The sequence below is a fragment of the Protopterus annectens genome, chromosome 8.part1, assembly GCF_019279795.1.
Source record: "Protopterus annectens isolate FY-2018-M chromosome 8.part1, PAN1.0, whole genome shotgun sequence".
Lineage (NCBI taxonomy): Eukaryota > Metazoa > Chordata > Ceratodontiformes > Protopteridae > Protopterus > Protopterus annectens.
Window position 1 is genome coordinate 187,967,885 of NC_056742.1, and position 18,268 is coordinate 187,986,152.

Here is an 18,268-nt window from a genome sequence, read left to right on the forward strand (position 1 = left end):
GTGGCTGCACTGTAAGTCTTACTCAGATTCAATATCCATATTGCTGTGACCTCCCTTAGGTGTGCATCACAGTTAATATGTTTGGAGTGTTGCGGAGAACTATGGCCATGTACATGGATACTCTATACGTAGCCTACACTGACTTTATTGCATCCTGGCAAATGTCTTGCAACAAGATAATCTGTATTATGTAATTTATTTCCAATTAAGAATTGATGCCAAAAGATTACATCTGCATCTCTAATATCTAGCATTTTGTTTATATCAAAAGTTCCCAAACATCCCACAGTATTATGTTGTTATGTATTATGTTGTTATTATTATGAGAACAAAAAAAAACTGTAAATCTTTAACTATATAATTATAATTCAGGAATTTTTAAAAAAATTATAAGGATGTAATCAGTGAAGGCAGAGGAAACATTTTTTTTTTCTTTTTATTTAAACACAAGTCTTTCAAGATCAAGTAAAATTTATTAATTTCAAATTTACAGAAATATTTTACAACATAGTTGTTATTTATTCATGATTTGCAAGTGTATTGGTAAGAGGAATTTAACCATAGAGATATTAAATTGAGAATTATGGATTTGACATATAATTCATCATTTGGAAAACTTAATCCACCTTCTTGCCAATTTTTAAGATGCCAATCAAAGGATATTCTTTGATTATTTAGGAACCAGATAAAATTAAGATGAGTTGAAGTTAAGTTCTTAAGGATTTTTTTAGGAGGGAAAATAATTAGTGATTGTAGATAGAAAAAGTATTCTTGGTAGGATTATAATTTTATTAAAGTAATTCTATCTTCTGTTGTAAAAAATGTTCCAATTAATTATTTTAGTAACAGTGTCCATTAAATTATTATAATTTACCACTGAGTCCTTTACAGTAGATGTAATAATAATTCTGAGATAATTACTTTGTGAATTGTCCCAAATAAAATTCTTATAGTTTCTTAAATAGCTAACTTTTTATTAATAAGTAAAGTTTCTGTTTTATCATTGTTAAACATTAAACCTGACACTTTTTCAAAGTAATTAATAGACTTAGTTAAATTGTCTATTGAAGCTTCAACATCACCACTTGTTATTAAAATGTCATCTGCAAATAATTGAATTTTACAGGAATAACTTTCAAATATCAAGAATCCCTGAATTTTGCAATTATATCTAATGAAGTTTGCAAAAGGTTCAGTTGCTAGAGCAAATAATAGAGGTGACAAGGGACAACCCTGTTTTGTACCTTTTAATATTTTGAAAGAGCTAGAAAAAAAAGAGGCAAAGTTACTATACAGACCAGTTATGCGGTTTATAAAATCTATGGAAAATGTATATTGTTTTAAGTGCTTTGAACAAATAATCCTAGCTAATAGAATCAAAAGTCTTATTATAGTTAGTGCTATTTTGTTTTTATTAGCCAGATCTATTAAAGTATTAAGCCTAATTATGTTACTCTGAACCTTTCAATGCAGTATATTTATTAACCCTGGCATACTAAGGTTCAGTCTCTTTGCAAGCATAGACATAAATATTTTAGAATAAACATTTAATAATGAAATAGAATGCTAAGAGGAAAATAAGTGAGAATCTTTATTTGGTTTCAAGATAGGAGATATCAGGGAAGAATCCCAGGAGGGGGGAATGGTTAACATATGTTTAACTTGTTCAAAAAAATTTACTATGATATTTAAAACATCCTCTTGGAATAATTTGAGAGATTCTGGATTATACTATCAAGAACAGCGTCTTTATTTGGTTTAAGATTATTAATTTGATCATTTAACTCCTTAAAAGAGAATGACTTATCAATTTGGATCTTTGTTCTTTGGTTAATTTAAACCTTATATTGTCTTTCAATACTGTACCATATGTATGTACCAGTTTTTATTCTTCAATATAGATATGCTTTTAAAAAAATCCCAGAGATTTACTTCTGAAACTTCTCCATTATTATTAATTTCAATGTATTGAACTATTTCTTTTAGACACCATTCCTTAATGTCTTTTAATGTTACTATATAAACAGGCATTCTCTGATCAAATTGCTTGGTTTAAACATAAGTACATTTTTTGTCAGTTTTTTCCTACTGCTAAACACAGATCATATATCATATATCATAAAACTTTTTAAACTCATTTAATAACATGAGTGAAAAGCTGAAAGTAATATAATAATTAAATAATTAAAATGTGCTACAATTTAAAATTACATATTGTGTATATTGTATGGCTTATATATGTATAATATATTTACATGGATGTGTATTGTGCATTTAGATATAACTTTGTATGTGTTTGCAAATTATGAGTAGATGCTTTATATATATATATATATATATATATATATATATATATATATATATATACTTTCAATTGACAAATGTACAATCCGATATATACCAACTCCAAGACTGCAGTACAGTGAGGAAATGGGAAAATACCCTGACTCCACTGTACCACAGTCTCCAGCAACTTTGTAAATGGTGCACATAACCTACCACAATTAAGGTCTCACCTCCTCATTGCGACTTACCTCTAAAATATATTTCACCCAAAACAGTGGAAGCAATTCTGCACACCTCCAACATTGTAGATGTTGGTACATTCATACAGCTACTAATACATCCTTCTAAAATTTAAAGCGGTATGCCCTATATTCACTGTTCAAGTGAATTTTCCTGATTAGGCTTTCAGCATTGTCAATTTCCGTGAAAGTAAACTTTCAGAGTAGTGAGCTCATGCTTTTGCCATTTGGTGGATTATACTTTAGTCAATTAAAGGTAGATCCACATATATATATATATATATGTATATATATATATATAAATATATATATATATATATATATATATATATGTATATATACACATACACACATAGATATATTAACAGTTAAGAGAGTGAATATGTTCTGTGTATCTATGCACAAGAGTAAATATACAAACGAGTGGGTGTTTTAAGTGAATGTTTGCATTATGAATTTAGGTATGTTACTGTCAATACCTCTAATAATTGGAATACACGTTTAACATTTAACTTCTGTACAGTAAGCATTATTTTATGATTATATTTTAAATATCATGTACTTACAAATTTGGTTATAGTACTTTTCATTGCCATATTCTGAAATGTATGGATCAAGTTTCTGTTTTCGTCATACCAATGGGAGATGAAAAATGCCTGAAATAATTTAAAAGTGAGTTTAGTATAAAACAAAACTACATATTTCATTAACAAATGCAGAACATAAATATTATTTTTCAATAATTAGTGTAGTAACTCTGAATAATTAAAGCAACAGATGTTGAGCAGATTGAGATGTTTTAAGCATCTTCTCCTCCAAACTGTTTCATATAGCATAGAAGACAACAGCTTATATAAAAGTATAACTACAGTAATGTATATAAATGCTGTTATATGCAAATTAATATCTATATAGAAGTGAAATAAATATATTTCTCTTAGAGCAAGTTTATAATCACCATTAATAGTTTCCAGTCAAATGTCTGTAAAAATCATTTTGTATAAACAACAATTTTATAGCAACTAGTGTGCAGAGGTGTGAACCATATGTTCTCCCATATAAGATATGCTAGCTTTCTGCATGCTTGTTTTCATTTGCATTTTAGTAATGAAGTGTTCCCTGTGTTTAACCTTACAGTTTTGTTGCACTGCACAGCTCTTTTGGGCATCACATTAGGTGTTAGCTTTCACAATTGCATTTCAAGGAAAGCATTAGGATAACTGTATACTGAAGTAATATCAAAGGGTTATGGGGTATTTAGGTTTTGTAGACAGTTATACCTCTTGTAAACACATCTGTAGACCCCTCACTTATGAATAGACAAGTGTGGTCTGTATAAATGTGTATTTCAATTTGAGTGTGTTTTTGCATGTGGATGTCTTTATATATATATATATATATATATATATATATATATATATATATATATATATATATATATATATAATTGCTATGAAGCATCATTTACTTGTATGGATATTTAATCTGTATCTTACTAAACTTTAGATGATCTGTAGCTCTGTATAACAATACTTTAATATACTGCCAGATGTTATGCAGACACATGCCATTCTTTATTGTGCTATCAGCTTCATTTATGCTATGCATTTGTAAGTTTTTTGTATTCTACCAACAGTCTTGATGCTTAACTGCCACTTTGTATTATATCTCTGGTCTTCCATTTTCTGTGGATCACCCATGGTCTATGTGTTTGTTATATTTTGTATGATATTAAATCTTTAGGTGTGCCACTGTTAGTTGCAAGACACAGATCAGTTATTTTACTTATTAGATGTATGTTTGTGCTGATTAGAATTTTAATTTGTCTAAGTACATTATCATATTTTTCTGTACCTTTAGACTTTTCCTAATATCTTCAATCATGAGTTATTTTATTTTAAGCAAGCATTTTTATTACAATAAATGTCATATTCTTCTATACTGTGATTCATCTGCTGGATGAGTATATTATATTTACACTATACTTATATAAAGGATACAACTTTCACTGAACTATAATTAGGATGACCACAAGATGTCACTAAACAGAGATTAATACCAGGTGTCTTTAAATCTGCAGATGTCTTCCTTGCCTTCTTCCCACTGCATTCTTATTTCCTTTTCTTCTTTTTTTGTTCCACTTTTTAAAATATACTGAGCATAAAAACTACAAGGATTTGTTTTAAAATTAAGTATATTAGTTTTAAATGTTCTGTTTTTGTCTTTCTGCTGCTCATTTTAACATTCTAAATGTTCACTTCTTGTAAATGAGGGTTAAAGTTCAAAACACATTTCCTGCAGCACAGGCAGCTTGAACATGGACTCTAGACTGTTACAAGTTGAAAAACAGCTTGATGTATATAAAAAATATTCTAAAGCCATTTAACTAACAAAAAGTAGGAAAAGGGACAGAAAAAAACAGTTATTGTAAAAAACAGTCAATAGCATCTCTAATTCTGTGAATAAGAGCCCAAGTAATCAACAAACACTGCACAAGTTAAACCTATTAAGAGAAAGTAAAGTAATGTAATTTATATAAATGAGTTTCATGCAGCCAAAATCTAAGCAACACAATACCAACTGCACAGAGATAAAGCTTATCACATACAACCACATTCACCAGATAGAAAAAAACAAAAATTAAAAAAAAAAAACAGATTACTTGAAATTATATATTGAAAGTATATATAAATTAAGTGGATTAGTTAAACATGTTCATATACACTCCCCACATGCACCCTACTCTCTATGTTACAAAATAATGTTTAAGAGGATTTAAATAAAATAATAAAGACACTTATAAATAATAGTAATATATATATATATATATATATATATACACACACACACACACACACACACACACACACACACACACACACACACACACACACACACACACACACACTATCTCACTTACTGTCAATATGCACCCCCACCACATACACACTACTCTCTATGTTTGAAAATAATGTTAGAGATAATTAAAATAAGGGGATTTATAAGTAATAGTAATAATAACACACACACACACACACACACACACACACACACACACACACACACACACACACACACACACACACACACACACACACACATATATATATATATACATACATTTCCATAAAATAGAAATGGTATTTTGATAAAATATATATATATATTTTTTTTGTTAGTTTTACCTTGTATTTGATGATGAATTTAATAGATAACAAAATTGATTATTTGAAGAAAGCTATTTAGGCAAAATAGAAAATGAGAACATTACTTTTATTTATTTATTTACATTTGCAGTGCTGGTGCTGTGGTAGCGTTGTCGCCTCACAGTAAGACGTTGTCCTGTTTGATTCTCAGCTACAGCGTCTTCTGTGTGGAGACATGCGTGAATGGGCATACCTTCATTGAAGGTTGTGCGTCAGGACCGGCAACTCGGCATGTAAAAATCTAGTGCCAATCATTAGCAGACCGGAGTTCCACTGTGGCGACACCTAACCAGGAAAAGCTGAAAGACACAACAACTTTTATTTATTTATTTATTTTTATTATTTTGTCCTTAAAAGACCAGACATTTATTGTTGCTTGTCTTCCTAGTTTTACTTTGATGTATCTGTTGAGTGGAAGCCTTTAAATGATGGCAGTGTGCCTGAACTGATTCCTGTTTGTCGGTTTATCCAGGAGGAGGGAGTGGTTAATGAGCTTGATGGCTTTAGTGAAGTCAGTAATGAGATCACCTGTGGTTCTCCTTGTGTTTACTAGTATATCACCAATTAGTATCCAGAGAGTTGTAATGTTCCTTTTTATTCTGGCCAGAAGCCATGCTGTTTTAGGTTGAGCTAAATATATGAAAGAATATATTCATTTTTTTTTTCAAGTAGTTTGCCTAATGTTTGAAAAGTGGAAATTGGATGATAAAGGGATGCATCCTTGTGGTTGATTTATTTAGGAAGTGGTTTTATTAGGATGGTTTTCCAGAGGAGGGCATTATATTTTTGGACAGACAGAAATTAAAGAGTTGATCAAGTGGGTGGTTAGGATGTCTTTTGCATTTATAAATAAAACAAGGGTATAGATTGCTGGTACCAGGGGCTATCAGTGGTAATGAGGTCCAGAAGTAAAATAATTTCCTTTTAACTTTTATATGTCTAAAGTAGATGGGGGGATGAAAGTTGTGGGGATAGTGGATGGTTGCTATGTTGTCCAGTCGGGTTGTTTGTTTGGTGGAGTATGCTAAACTGTGTAAGAACATCTGAAGATAATTTTTCCTACATTTTGTGATGAGTGTTTTTATAACTTCTGAATAGAATGTTTAGCCAGGTTGCACAAAGGGGCATAATAAGTATGGTTTTCAGTGTTGGTCTTTTGCGTTCATGTATTTTTTGTACACATTGCAAATGTCTACCATATTTTATATTACTCATTGAAGCGCCATCTGCTCATTACACATTTATTACTATTATTATTATTACTACACATTACCAGTCTCTACTAATACCAGTTTTTCTATCAGGTTTCTTGGTTACATGTTTTGCAATGTCATGTCCACATCCACTAATCATCTTTCTTCTACAAATTTAATCCATATGTGCTTTTATTCCCCCTACATTCCCACAGATTTAACCATCTTATTCAATATGCCTAAAATATGGGTTGCTACACTAATGCTATAATGCTTTTGCAATATAATCATTGAAGTTTTTTCTTGTAGCAACAGCGTTGTTTATATGTCTTTGCCAGTAAATCACTGTCTTTAATTTCCAATAGCAACTATAGCAAATTGATTGTATTACTTATATTACTTCTGTGATTGTCTCTACTGAAACTATTCTATGTGGGCCTATGTTGAAAATAGGGATGACTGCCCAGTTAGACTTTTCCAGTAAACAAATGTCAGTAAATAAATAAAATAAATACATGTCTGCCAAATTGCTCACCTTTGAGTCTTAAAAGTAATAAAAGACTTAAAATAGTTCAGACGGTATGTCATAGTAATATACAGTTTGCAAGTAATATTTACGCGACTAGGCATAATAACTTTAGCACTGATCCACAACTCTAAAACTATCAGGGTTAATTACTTCACCAACAAAGACTACAGAATTTTTTGCTATTAAGGATTAAGCTACATCTATTTCTCTTTTTAAAAATGACTGTGTCCTGACAGAGTGCTATTCAAACTATCTGGAGATATACAGAGGTAAGTATATTTTTCTGGCACTTCAGATTTGTGTACAGTTAATTGTTGCTTGACTCATTTTATATCATTGCTGGCTGACTACAGAGTTGTGCACTGTTATTTTTGCTTCACTGTATAGTTTTTTCAGATCTCTGCTGAAGATGTTGTTTTTTCCCCTACCTTTCCCCTACCCACCCTCCCTTTTTCTGTCTTGTTGTTTAAATTTGGAGGCTTTTGCAGTTGCCCGCCCCCACTGTAGATTTGATCTGGGACACTCGCTGCAGTCCCATCTCTTTACCTCATTCTACCTAATAGACTCCTTCTGCACTTGCTTTTAGTCATTTTTAATTTAATTGCATTTTTTTTAAACTGTTTGGTCTAACATTGCTACATACTCAAGTGTGCTAGCTTGCACTGCATTTGAATTGTTTTACTGCTATTTTAGCTACTTTTCTGTATAAAAAAGAAATCCAAGCCTGTTTCCTACCTTCCCTCTAACTAGTGTAGTCCAGATTTAGATTTGCTGTATCCAGGACTGTATGTAAGCTTCTGAGCACCCCAAGCTTTCTGTGTTGGAGGGAAGCCTTCTAGCTTATCAGTGGGAGTGGTAAGCCCTAGCTAACCTATCTACCACATAAGGAGTGGTTCTGGCCCAGAAATTGTAGTTACTGGCTGTTTCTGCAGTTTTTCCATCTCTCTCAACTTTCAAATTTAAAAGCCCGCATTTGAACTTGTTTCCCCCCTTTCCTGTAACTAGTTTGGTCCAGATACAGAATCTTAGTTTTAGCACTTGAATTTGCTTATTCGTGATCAGCACTTGTTCAGAACTTGTTGTAAGCACTAAATAAGCTACTAATTACTACAGCACTAAACCTTCCTCATTACCTAGAGAAAAACAGCTCTTGTTCTCACTTTCCTCACTTATCTAGAGGAAAATAGTATTTTATTCAGGCATGTCAAAGGGTCAGCTCCCAGTGTTCTCTCCTGTCTATCTGATTAATCTGGGCATCTTGGGGCAATGTAGAAATTGCCTCATGTACACAGACAACCCTCCCCTCCTACCACCCAACACTACAACCTGTGAAAGATGCACTTATCTAGCCAAACTGGAGGTAAAGCTCTCTCCAACCAAGACTGAACTTGACAGTTGAGAGGAAAAGGTAAAACTTGCACCACACCACACTCATCACATAGTCTCACTAAATCTACACCACCAAAATCCACACATAGAAACACAAAAACATTTGCAGAGGCTCTCAATAATAATCTGCTCAAGCATCAGAGACCTCCAAAGCAAAAATGCAAACAACCTCCACCCACCAACACAACCCAAATGACATATAGCCCGCAGACTCAGTGTGCCACTCAACCACAGCCAATAAGGCAAAACAACCTACCCAACAAACTAGTCATAGGTGACTCTATAGTCAGGCACACTGATGTCCCACTCACCAGGCTAAACAAGGAGAAGGTTACTGTCAGCTGCCTGTCGGGTGTCAGGATCCGCCACATAACCACACACTCAGGTCACTCCACAACAAGTACAAATATGACTCTGTCATCATCCATGTTGGTGTGAACGACCTGAGACTTACCTCCCTGGACTACATGAAAAGAGACATGGAAGAGCTCTCCGATCTTGTAGCCCAGGCAGGTATGACCCTTGCCCTGTGTAGCATTCTGCCATCACCCAGAATGATACCGCAGTACAAGGACAAAATGATTGACTTCAGCAAGTGCTAAGCTTCTGGTGTCATACTAAAGGGATCCAGTATCTGTCTGCCTAGGATGACATGGTTGACAGACCACGATGCTTTGCCAGAGATGGCCTACACCTGTCACCCCTGGGATTCGGGATACCAGCTAAGGTTCTTGCCACCCCTATATTGCCTTTTTTAGGCAAGGTTCAAATGACAAATTCACCACCGTAACAGGAACAGGCAAGCAAAAACTGAGGGTGATGTTACTCAATGCTAGAAGTTTAAATCTCAAAATGCACTCACTCAAGGCACTCCTTAAAATGAAGAACATCGATATCTGTGCAGTGACTGAGACCTGGTTCAAGGCTCCAGAGAGCACCCCTGCACTACCAGGCTATAACTCATACCACACTTTTCGGCCATGTAACCTGGACCGGAACAACAAAGGCGGAGGTGTGTCCATATTCATTAAGAATATCCACACCTCCAGGCTAGTTGCTCAGCATAATGCATCCGAGGTTATCCAAGTGCAACTAACTCTGGGGAAAACTGCAATCCAAATTGTAGCTTGCTACAGATCTCCCACCATGCCCCAGGATTCCCACTCCTCTTTTCTTGATATACTGGAAAATAGTAGGGTTCAACCAAACACCCTAATAATGGGCGATTTCAACTACCCCACCATTAACTGGGAAAACTACTCATGTACCAAGTCCTTCACTCAATGCTTTCTGGAATTCATAAACTCCAATGCCCTGGATCAACTTATCCACACCCTCACAAGGGGCAACAATATCCTAGATCTAGTTATTACCAACATGAGTGACCGATGTTCCACACCTGAAGTCAACGCCTCATTGTTCCAATCCAACCATAAGCTAATCACCCTAGATATTCACATCCTGCCCCCAACCCCAATTAAGGAAATCATGGTAAAAAAAATCCTCCAAAGCCAACTTCATGCTTCTTAAGACAGAAGTGGTGAACTTCATGACACCCATGCAGATGGACAATACAGTTACGACTACTGTATCCTACACAATTGCACTTTATAAGCACTTACACAAGTGCATGGATCATGCTATCCCAAACAGAGCCAAGACGCTATCCTCCAAAAAAGGGAAGCCGATCTGGTGGTCACCTGCCATAAACAAACTCTACAACAGAAGGAAGAAACTCTTGCAAAAGAGAGTAAAATCCCATGAGGTGAGGAGCTCCCTGGTCAGCCTCAGTAAGAAGTTGTGATCCCTGATAAAATCCTCCAAAGTTAGTTATGAAAAAATCGTCACTGATTCTAAAGACAACCACAAAGCATTCTATAGCTATGACAAGAATCTCAATGGCAACACTCAGATCTGCTCTGAGTTACAGCACAATGGCACTAAATATACAGACCCAACTGATATTGCCAACATCCTGGCAAATAGATTCAGTGCTAACTTTACCCCCCTCTCACCCTCTAAACGGCCCATCTCTATACCGGAAGAATGCAAAGTTCCTGTAATCATGGCTGCACAGGTAAAAACCACTCTCCAAAGCCAAGAACACAGCATCCGTGGGACCAGACAACATCCCAGGCTGCGTTCTATGTGAACTATAGAACAAACTGGCACCCCACCTAAGTACCATGTTCAATCATAGCCTCACCTCAGGCTTTGTGCCTTCTGAATGGTGCACAGTGACAGTTATCCCACTCCACAAAGGGGGAGCCACCATGGACTCCAGGAACTACCACCCCATTAGCCTGATGAGCCTGGTCTGCAAGACCATAGAAAGTATCATCATGGAACTTATAAGCAAAGACATTGGTAATCTCCAAACTCTTGACCCCACCCAGTTCGGGTTTGTAAAAGGCAGATCATGTCTCTTTAACCTGACAGACTTCTTTGAAGCAGTCACCAAAGCCGTAGATGAGGGTAAAGTGGTTCACACAGCCTATCTAGATCTTGCCAAGGCTTTCAACACCATCCCCCACTCTGGAATTATAGATAAACTCACTAAACTAGGTATAAATCCCTATGTCACAAGATGTGTTGCCAACTGGCTCACTGACAGAACCCACACTGTGAAAGTAGTAGACTCCAAATCTGACTTCAGACCAGTGACAAGTGGTGTACCACAGGGTTCATTCCTGGGTCCTCTCCTGTTTGGTATCTACTTCTCTGAAGTACAGGTTAACACAGAAGGTCTTTGGCTAATGAAATTCGCAGATGACTGCAAACTAGGAGCCATAATCGAGACTCCTAATGATGCGGACATGCTACAAAAGGGCCTCACTGAGACAGATGCCTGGTGTCAAACCCATGGCCTCAAGCTCAATGCCAAAAAGTGCACTGTCATCCTCTTTGGTAAAAACTCTGTACCCATGACCTACAACATAGGTGGTAGTATACGTAACAGTGAAAGTGTGATAAGAGACCTTGGGACACAGGTGGACAGTAGTCTCTCCTTTGATAATCACATTGCCGCAGTAGTCAGGAAATCCTTCTACATGGCAAGCCTCATCACAAAAGGTTTCTCATCCAGAAAAAAAGAGGTCATTGTTCCCCTCTACTCATCACTCATTAGACCCATTATAGAGTGCAATGCCCCTTTTGGTATATACCTAACAAGACATCTACAACAACTGGAAAGGCAGCAGAAATACCTCACAAAGAGGATTACCACACTAAAACAAATGCCCTATGCAGACCGTCTCAAAAAACACCAGCTTTACTCCGTCGCATATCACCTACTCAGAGGTGATCTCTGCCTAACATACAAAGCTATGTCAAACCTAGAACTGTTGGACATGCTCCACTTAAAGAAATCCCAATCCCTCCGAGCTACATACTCTAGGGACCTAAACCTTGTCACCACAATAGAACATGCTGGAGGGATAGATTCTTGTCCCAGAAACTTCCCATACTCTGTAATAAACTACCTATCTATATCAAACAAAGCTCCTCATTAGCACTCTTCAAGAAAAATCTTGATGACTGGATGGGAAATAGGAAATTCACCCCGGGGATCACTTCTGTGGCTCTGCTTGACAGTGGCACAGGAAAATAATTTTCTTAAGTGGCAAAAGCCAGAGTACATTATTGGCTGGGCTTGTATAGGCCCTAGGGCCAATAGCCTAGTACCTACCTATGAACCTATGACTTGATGTATGAGCTGCTGACTGGAGGTGTGATACAGTACTTTATTGTAGAAAGATTCCTAAATAAATTGTATGGGTCTTCTGTCTGAGTCCACCACATTATATTGTTATTACTTTATAAAACATAATACTGAATTCAAATGCTTTAAAGTCTAGCAGTTTGAGAACCTTAAGTTTAAATACTACATTGCAAACACTGTTGTCATGAAAATACACAATAGTTATAAACACAATTCTAACCTTAAAACTAACTCTCCCTCTAAGCTTTAACTCTAAACCTAATGCAAACATGAAACTATCTCCAAACATAACCTAACCATATATATAAGCACAATTCAAATCCCTATCACTAAATCCAGCCATGAATGTAAAATTATAAAACCTATAAACAACATTGAAGTTCACTTTAGTCCTTAATCTAATCAACCAAAACCCTGATTTTAAGACGGAATCCCCAACTTTTCCTTTGAAGTCATAGTTTGCTATAAGCAGCATCACATATATATGACCTTTTAGTATTTGGCACACTTGAAACATTTAGATACATCATCTGTTGATTATATTAGTGTTTGGAAAGGGACATTTAACCAAATGGAGTAAATATAGGTTAGGACAAATGCCATTGAAGGCTAGTGAATATTATCTTGTTTCACGTTATTTGTTTAAACCACACATCTTTTGTTATCCTTAGTTTTTTTCATGCTATCCTACTCCACTGTCATGAGTTCATCACTTACTATCTTAAGAGGACAGAAGTCTTGTAGGTTGTTGGCTCAAACCTAAAAATGAATTAATTTAGCTCAGGAAAGTCAACTTTGCAAACTATGCAGCTATCTTTTCTTTGGCAAGTTGTGTGACACTTGAACAGATTTTAATAGACTAATGATTTTTCCAAGTTTTTTTTTTTCAAATGGAATAAAATGAACAGCAGTTCATGTTCTGCAGTAACATGGCCTGACAATCATAAGGCTTCATTATGGACAGGTCATCCTTTGAGTGAAAACTGATCACATAAGCCATCATCATGCAGCCATTATGGTTTTCTCTTTAATGGCCTGATGCTGATCGCTGACACCAGCATGACTTTAGAGGCATTGTGTAGTTTCCCCATGGTGATAGCATGGTCCCAATTATATGGCCTGAGAGCTATCATCACTGGTGTGGCATCACTAAACATCTTTCTCATGGTCCTGCTGCCAATGTACATGTATAAACACAGGAGTCAGCCAATATGAACTACCATGTCCCTCCCCTTGGGATAGGCTAGCCATTATAAGTCAATCTAACAATACCCTGCCCTGCCCCTTCCAGTACCTAAGCTATTAATCAATCACTGGCCACTGTCAGGGCTTTATCCCTTGATGCCACAGCGCAAGATATAAAACATGTTCAAAACCATAATAAATAAAGTATTCATATGAAGTAATTTGCAAAATAGTTGTTGCAAAATGGATGGGATTCAGACAAAAATATTACTAAAAGCATTTTTGGACAATGCTCTATGTGATGGCTATAATCAGTGATTCAGTCACATGACTAAACTGCATTCAGCAGAATATCTGCTGCTCATTTTGACTCTGTATCAAACACTCTGCTCTTAGACTTAAATTTGAAGCTCTTAGACTCTTCAACCTTAACCATTTAATGCAGCTGCACAGTTACTTGCAAACTTGCATGCTCACTTGCTGACACTCATGTACACACACACACACACACACACACACACACACACACATATATATATATATATATATATATATTTATAAATACATATATATTGTGTGTATGTGTATATCCATAATAAGGCTACAGTCATGCCCCCTACAGACAAGTGTACAGTCTCTCACATACTCACACACCTACATCTATTAATCTCTCTGTCTCTCTCTCTGTATATATATATATATATATATATATATATATATATATATATGTGTATATATATCTATAATACACACACTCACACACATATGTACACATGCACATTGATGGTTTGATAGTTCTTACTCGCTGCAGTACTAAAAGCCTGCTCCAGCCATAGAAGTGAAAGACTGTATGCCATCAAATGGCAGTGTACACTGTTTTCACTTTGCAGCTCAAACAGCATGTTACAGCTGTCTTTGAATCACTCCATAATGTTCTTAAAGTGCCTTTGAAACTTGTGAGTAAAAGCACATGGCCAACTTGAATTAGAGGTAACCCTGGACTACTGCATTTCTCATGCAGTCTTCACCAGCAAGACAACTGTAATGCTCTGAGCTGGTGCCTTCATATCACTATAAAAGTACATGGGTCACTGAATCAGTTAGGCATAATAAATGACAAAACTTACACAAGACAGATAATTGAAGTGAGTTATGCCTTTTTGAATCCAGGAAAAAAATGTGAAATTATTAGATGGCTCTGGAGTAAGATTGAGATAAATGCCATCCATCCATCCATCCATCCATCCATCCATCCATCCATCCATCCATCCATCCATCCATCCTTCCATCCATCCATCCCACCATCCACAACCCCTTTTTCCCATTTTTTTTGTTCATAGTTTTCAGGGTGTTACTTCAAAAGTGACAATCATCTAGAGCCAAGGTTTATACTGCTGGGTGGATACTAGTCATGTCGTGATACTTCTTCCACACTGCACAGTCACAGGACCACTTACACTTATGGCAAATTTAGAGTATACAGTCCACCTACTACATGCCTTTGGAATGTGAGAGGAAACCAGCACACTCAGAGGAAATCCACATGGTCACCATGCAGACTCTGCACAGAAGGTACCCCCACCAAGAATCAAACAAGAGAACTTTCTGTCAGGTGACAGCACTACCCACTGCATCACTGTACCTCCCTTTTAACAATAAAGTATAACTACAGTCTGTCAGTATTTTGAAATAATTCTCTAAGTTGGGACAAACTTGGAGAATCCTCCTCCAACAAAAGGCAGTCTTGAGACAAGTCAGGTCTGCCACAGGGCAGCTGGTGGAGTTGATTTCTTGGGTTACTCAGCAAACACTGAAGAAAGCAAAACTACAGCATTTAAGGACCCTTCATTGGTGTTAAGTATGTCTCTTCCTCTTCTGGGGCTGTCCAGGCTTAAAAGATGAAACAGTGAAATAGAAAGTACAGTTGTATAAGCTGCACTTGCACATAACAGTAGATGAATTCCTTACTGCTGCAGTAGCCTTTAGGCTATATGGCTTGTTTCCAGCCTAGGAAAGAACTGGTCAGCTTCTTAATACTCTTCTCCCCACTCCATCTCTGATTGGCTAATCACAAGGAGGGAAATCAGCAGTCAGGGTGAAGCTTTTATCAGGGCTTTTTTACCCATACAATGAAAGAAGAGCCTAACAATCCATAATCAACCAACCAATAATAACAATAAATGTATAAAGTAGAAAAAATACATAACCCTACTTTGTACCCCAGCTACAACTACACACAAAAGAAAAGGGAAATGGGGGGGTGCGGCTACTGCAGCAGTGAGGAATTCTAACATCTACTATTATGAGTAAGCACAACTTACACAGCTGTACTATGTTCATCATTCCCACTGCTGCATTAGCCTTTAGGCTGCATGGGTTGATTACCAAAGCCTATCTAAACTTGGAGGACAAAGTATATGGATCCAGAAGCTGCTGAAGAATCATCTTAACAAAGCTTGACATGCACCTAGAAAAGAAATGCAGTTTATAATGCTATGTAAAAGTATACACAAAAGACCATGTAGCTGCCTCTAGAGTGCTTCTAGAGTCCAACCTTTTCCAGTATGTCATCACAGGTGAGAAGGCTATGGTAGAATGTGCCTTGATACTGCCTGAAATGGATCTACCATGATGGGATCAATGACAAAAAAATACGTATAGCTGAGGACACCACCTGGTATTTGTCTGTAGATACAGGATGTCCATTTTTTGCTCCTCGATAAAAAATAAACAGCTGGTTGTCTCTTCAAAAAGGCTTAGTTCTGGCAAGACAGAGCCTGAACTGTAATGCACATCCAGAATATGCAGAATCCTTTAACCCTGATTTTTAGCTTCTGGGTAGAAAACTGGGAGACTGATATATTGATTCAAGGTAAACTCAAATCACCTTGAGCATGAATGAGTTTTTTTTCTTAAAGAGACCCTATCCCTGTGGAAAATCAGTTAGGGCTCACCCACATTGACAGCTTGCAATTCAGATACTCTTCTTGCAGATGTAAACGCAATGATGACTACTGCTTTCCAAGTGAAGGACCTTAAACCAGCTTAATGAGCCAGTTCAAAAGGTAACATAAGACAACTTCTCCAGCACAAAGTTGAGATCCCATGGAGGAGCAACCTTTATAGAAAAAGTTCTCTGGAGTAAAGTTCCTTTCACCAACTGTTTCACAACAAAAGAAGAAGAAAGAGGAGGATCCATGGACAGATGTGCTAAAATGGCCATAAGATGAACCTTTATAGAGGAATAAGAAAGGCCATAGAAAAGTAAATTGAAAATATTTCAGCATCAGTGATACAAAATCCTTGAAGGGCCCCTTGTTACTGGCTTAGCACCAACTAGAAAATTGTTTCCACTTACCAACAAAGGATTTTTTTTTTTTTTTTTTAAATTTAATAAATTTTATATATTCCAATTTTCCAAAACAAAACAAAAATAATCACACACAACACACACACTATAACTACTACTACTTATAACCATTACAACAATATCTACATGAAATGCTTCCCTATATTTAATATATTAATAAGTATCATGCTGCTAATATAATATTGAAGACCTTTTCCCATTTTTTTTTTATATTTATTTTTATTTTGTTTTGTTTTAGTTTATTTTATGTGCTAGTATATTGCTTTATAGCCACAAGCATAAAAATTCCATGATGTCTTATGTGGTTTCCTATGTGGTTAATTTCTATATAGGGCAAAATTCATAAAAATAATAAATTTAGAGATTATAAGCTCTTCTCTTTGAATATGTGTAGATAATCATTAAAATGACAGTGTAGAACTTTGATAACCCATCTTTGCAGTTGTACTTTCTTTAGTTTTAAGAGAGAGTTATAAGTTTATTTACAACCCAATAACATATGAAGAAAATCAGAACGTTTGATCTTGGAAATTCATGGAACAAATTGGAGAATTCCTAGTTAATGTGTAGTATTAATTGTGTAAAATCATGTGTCCAATCCATCATCAATCATGAAAATCAATTTTTTTTGAAAAAGAAATTTGAGTTATAAGAAGTTATATCGTTTTAGTTTAATCTGTCTGTGTTTGTTACTTTAATTTACTGCCAGCATTTAATTCAATAATAATTTCAAAAATCAATAATTTTTATATGCAAAGTGCAATATTTTATTTAGTCTCATTGGATAGCTTGCTACAATTCACTTATTCAGTTACAATTCAGAATGCAAATCCAATTAAGTTAAGTTCCTTAGCTCAAGGCATATTTGCTACTCTTGCAATAATAAATTGTGTTTATTTTCGGTAGATCATTTTCCCTGTAAATTAAATTCCTGTAGCTAGTTTAAAAAAAATTATAAAATAGAAGTAGAAATCAAAATAAAATGAAAAATTGCTTAGATCGATCAGCAGATTATTTAGTTTAAAATTAGGAAATTAGTTTTAGAATTATTATTGATCATCTATATGTGCTTATTGGATTCATATATTGTCATTGAAATATGGTATGATTAGAATATGTATAACATGGTCCATATTTTATTTCTGTTAAT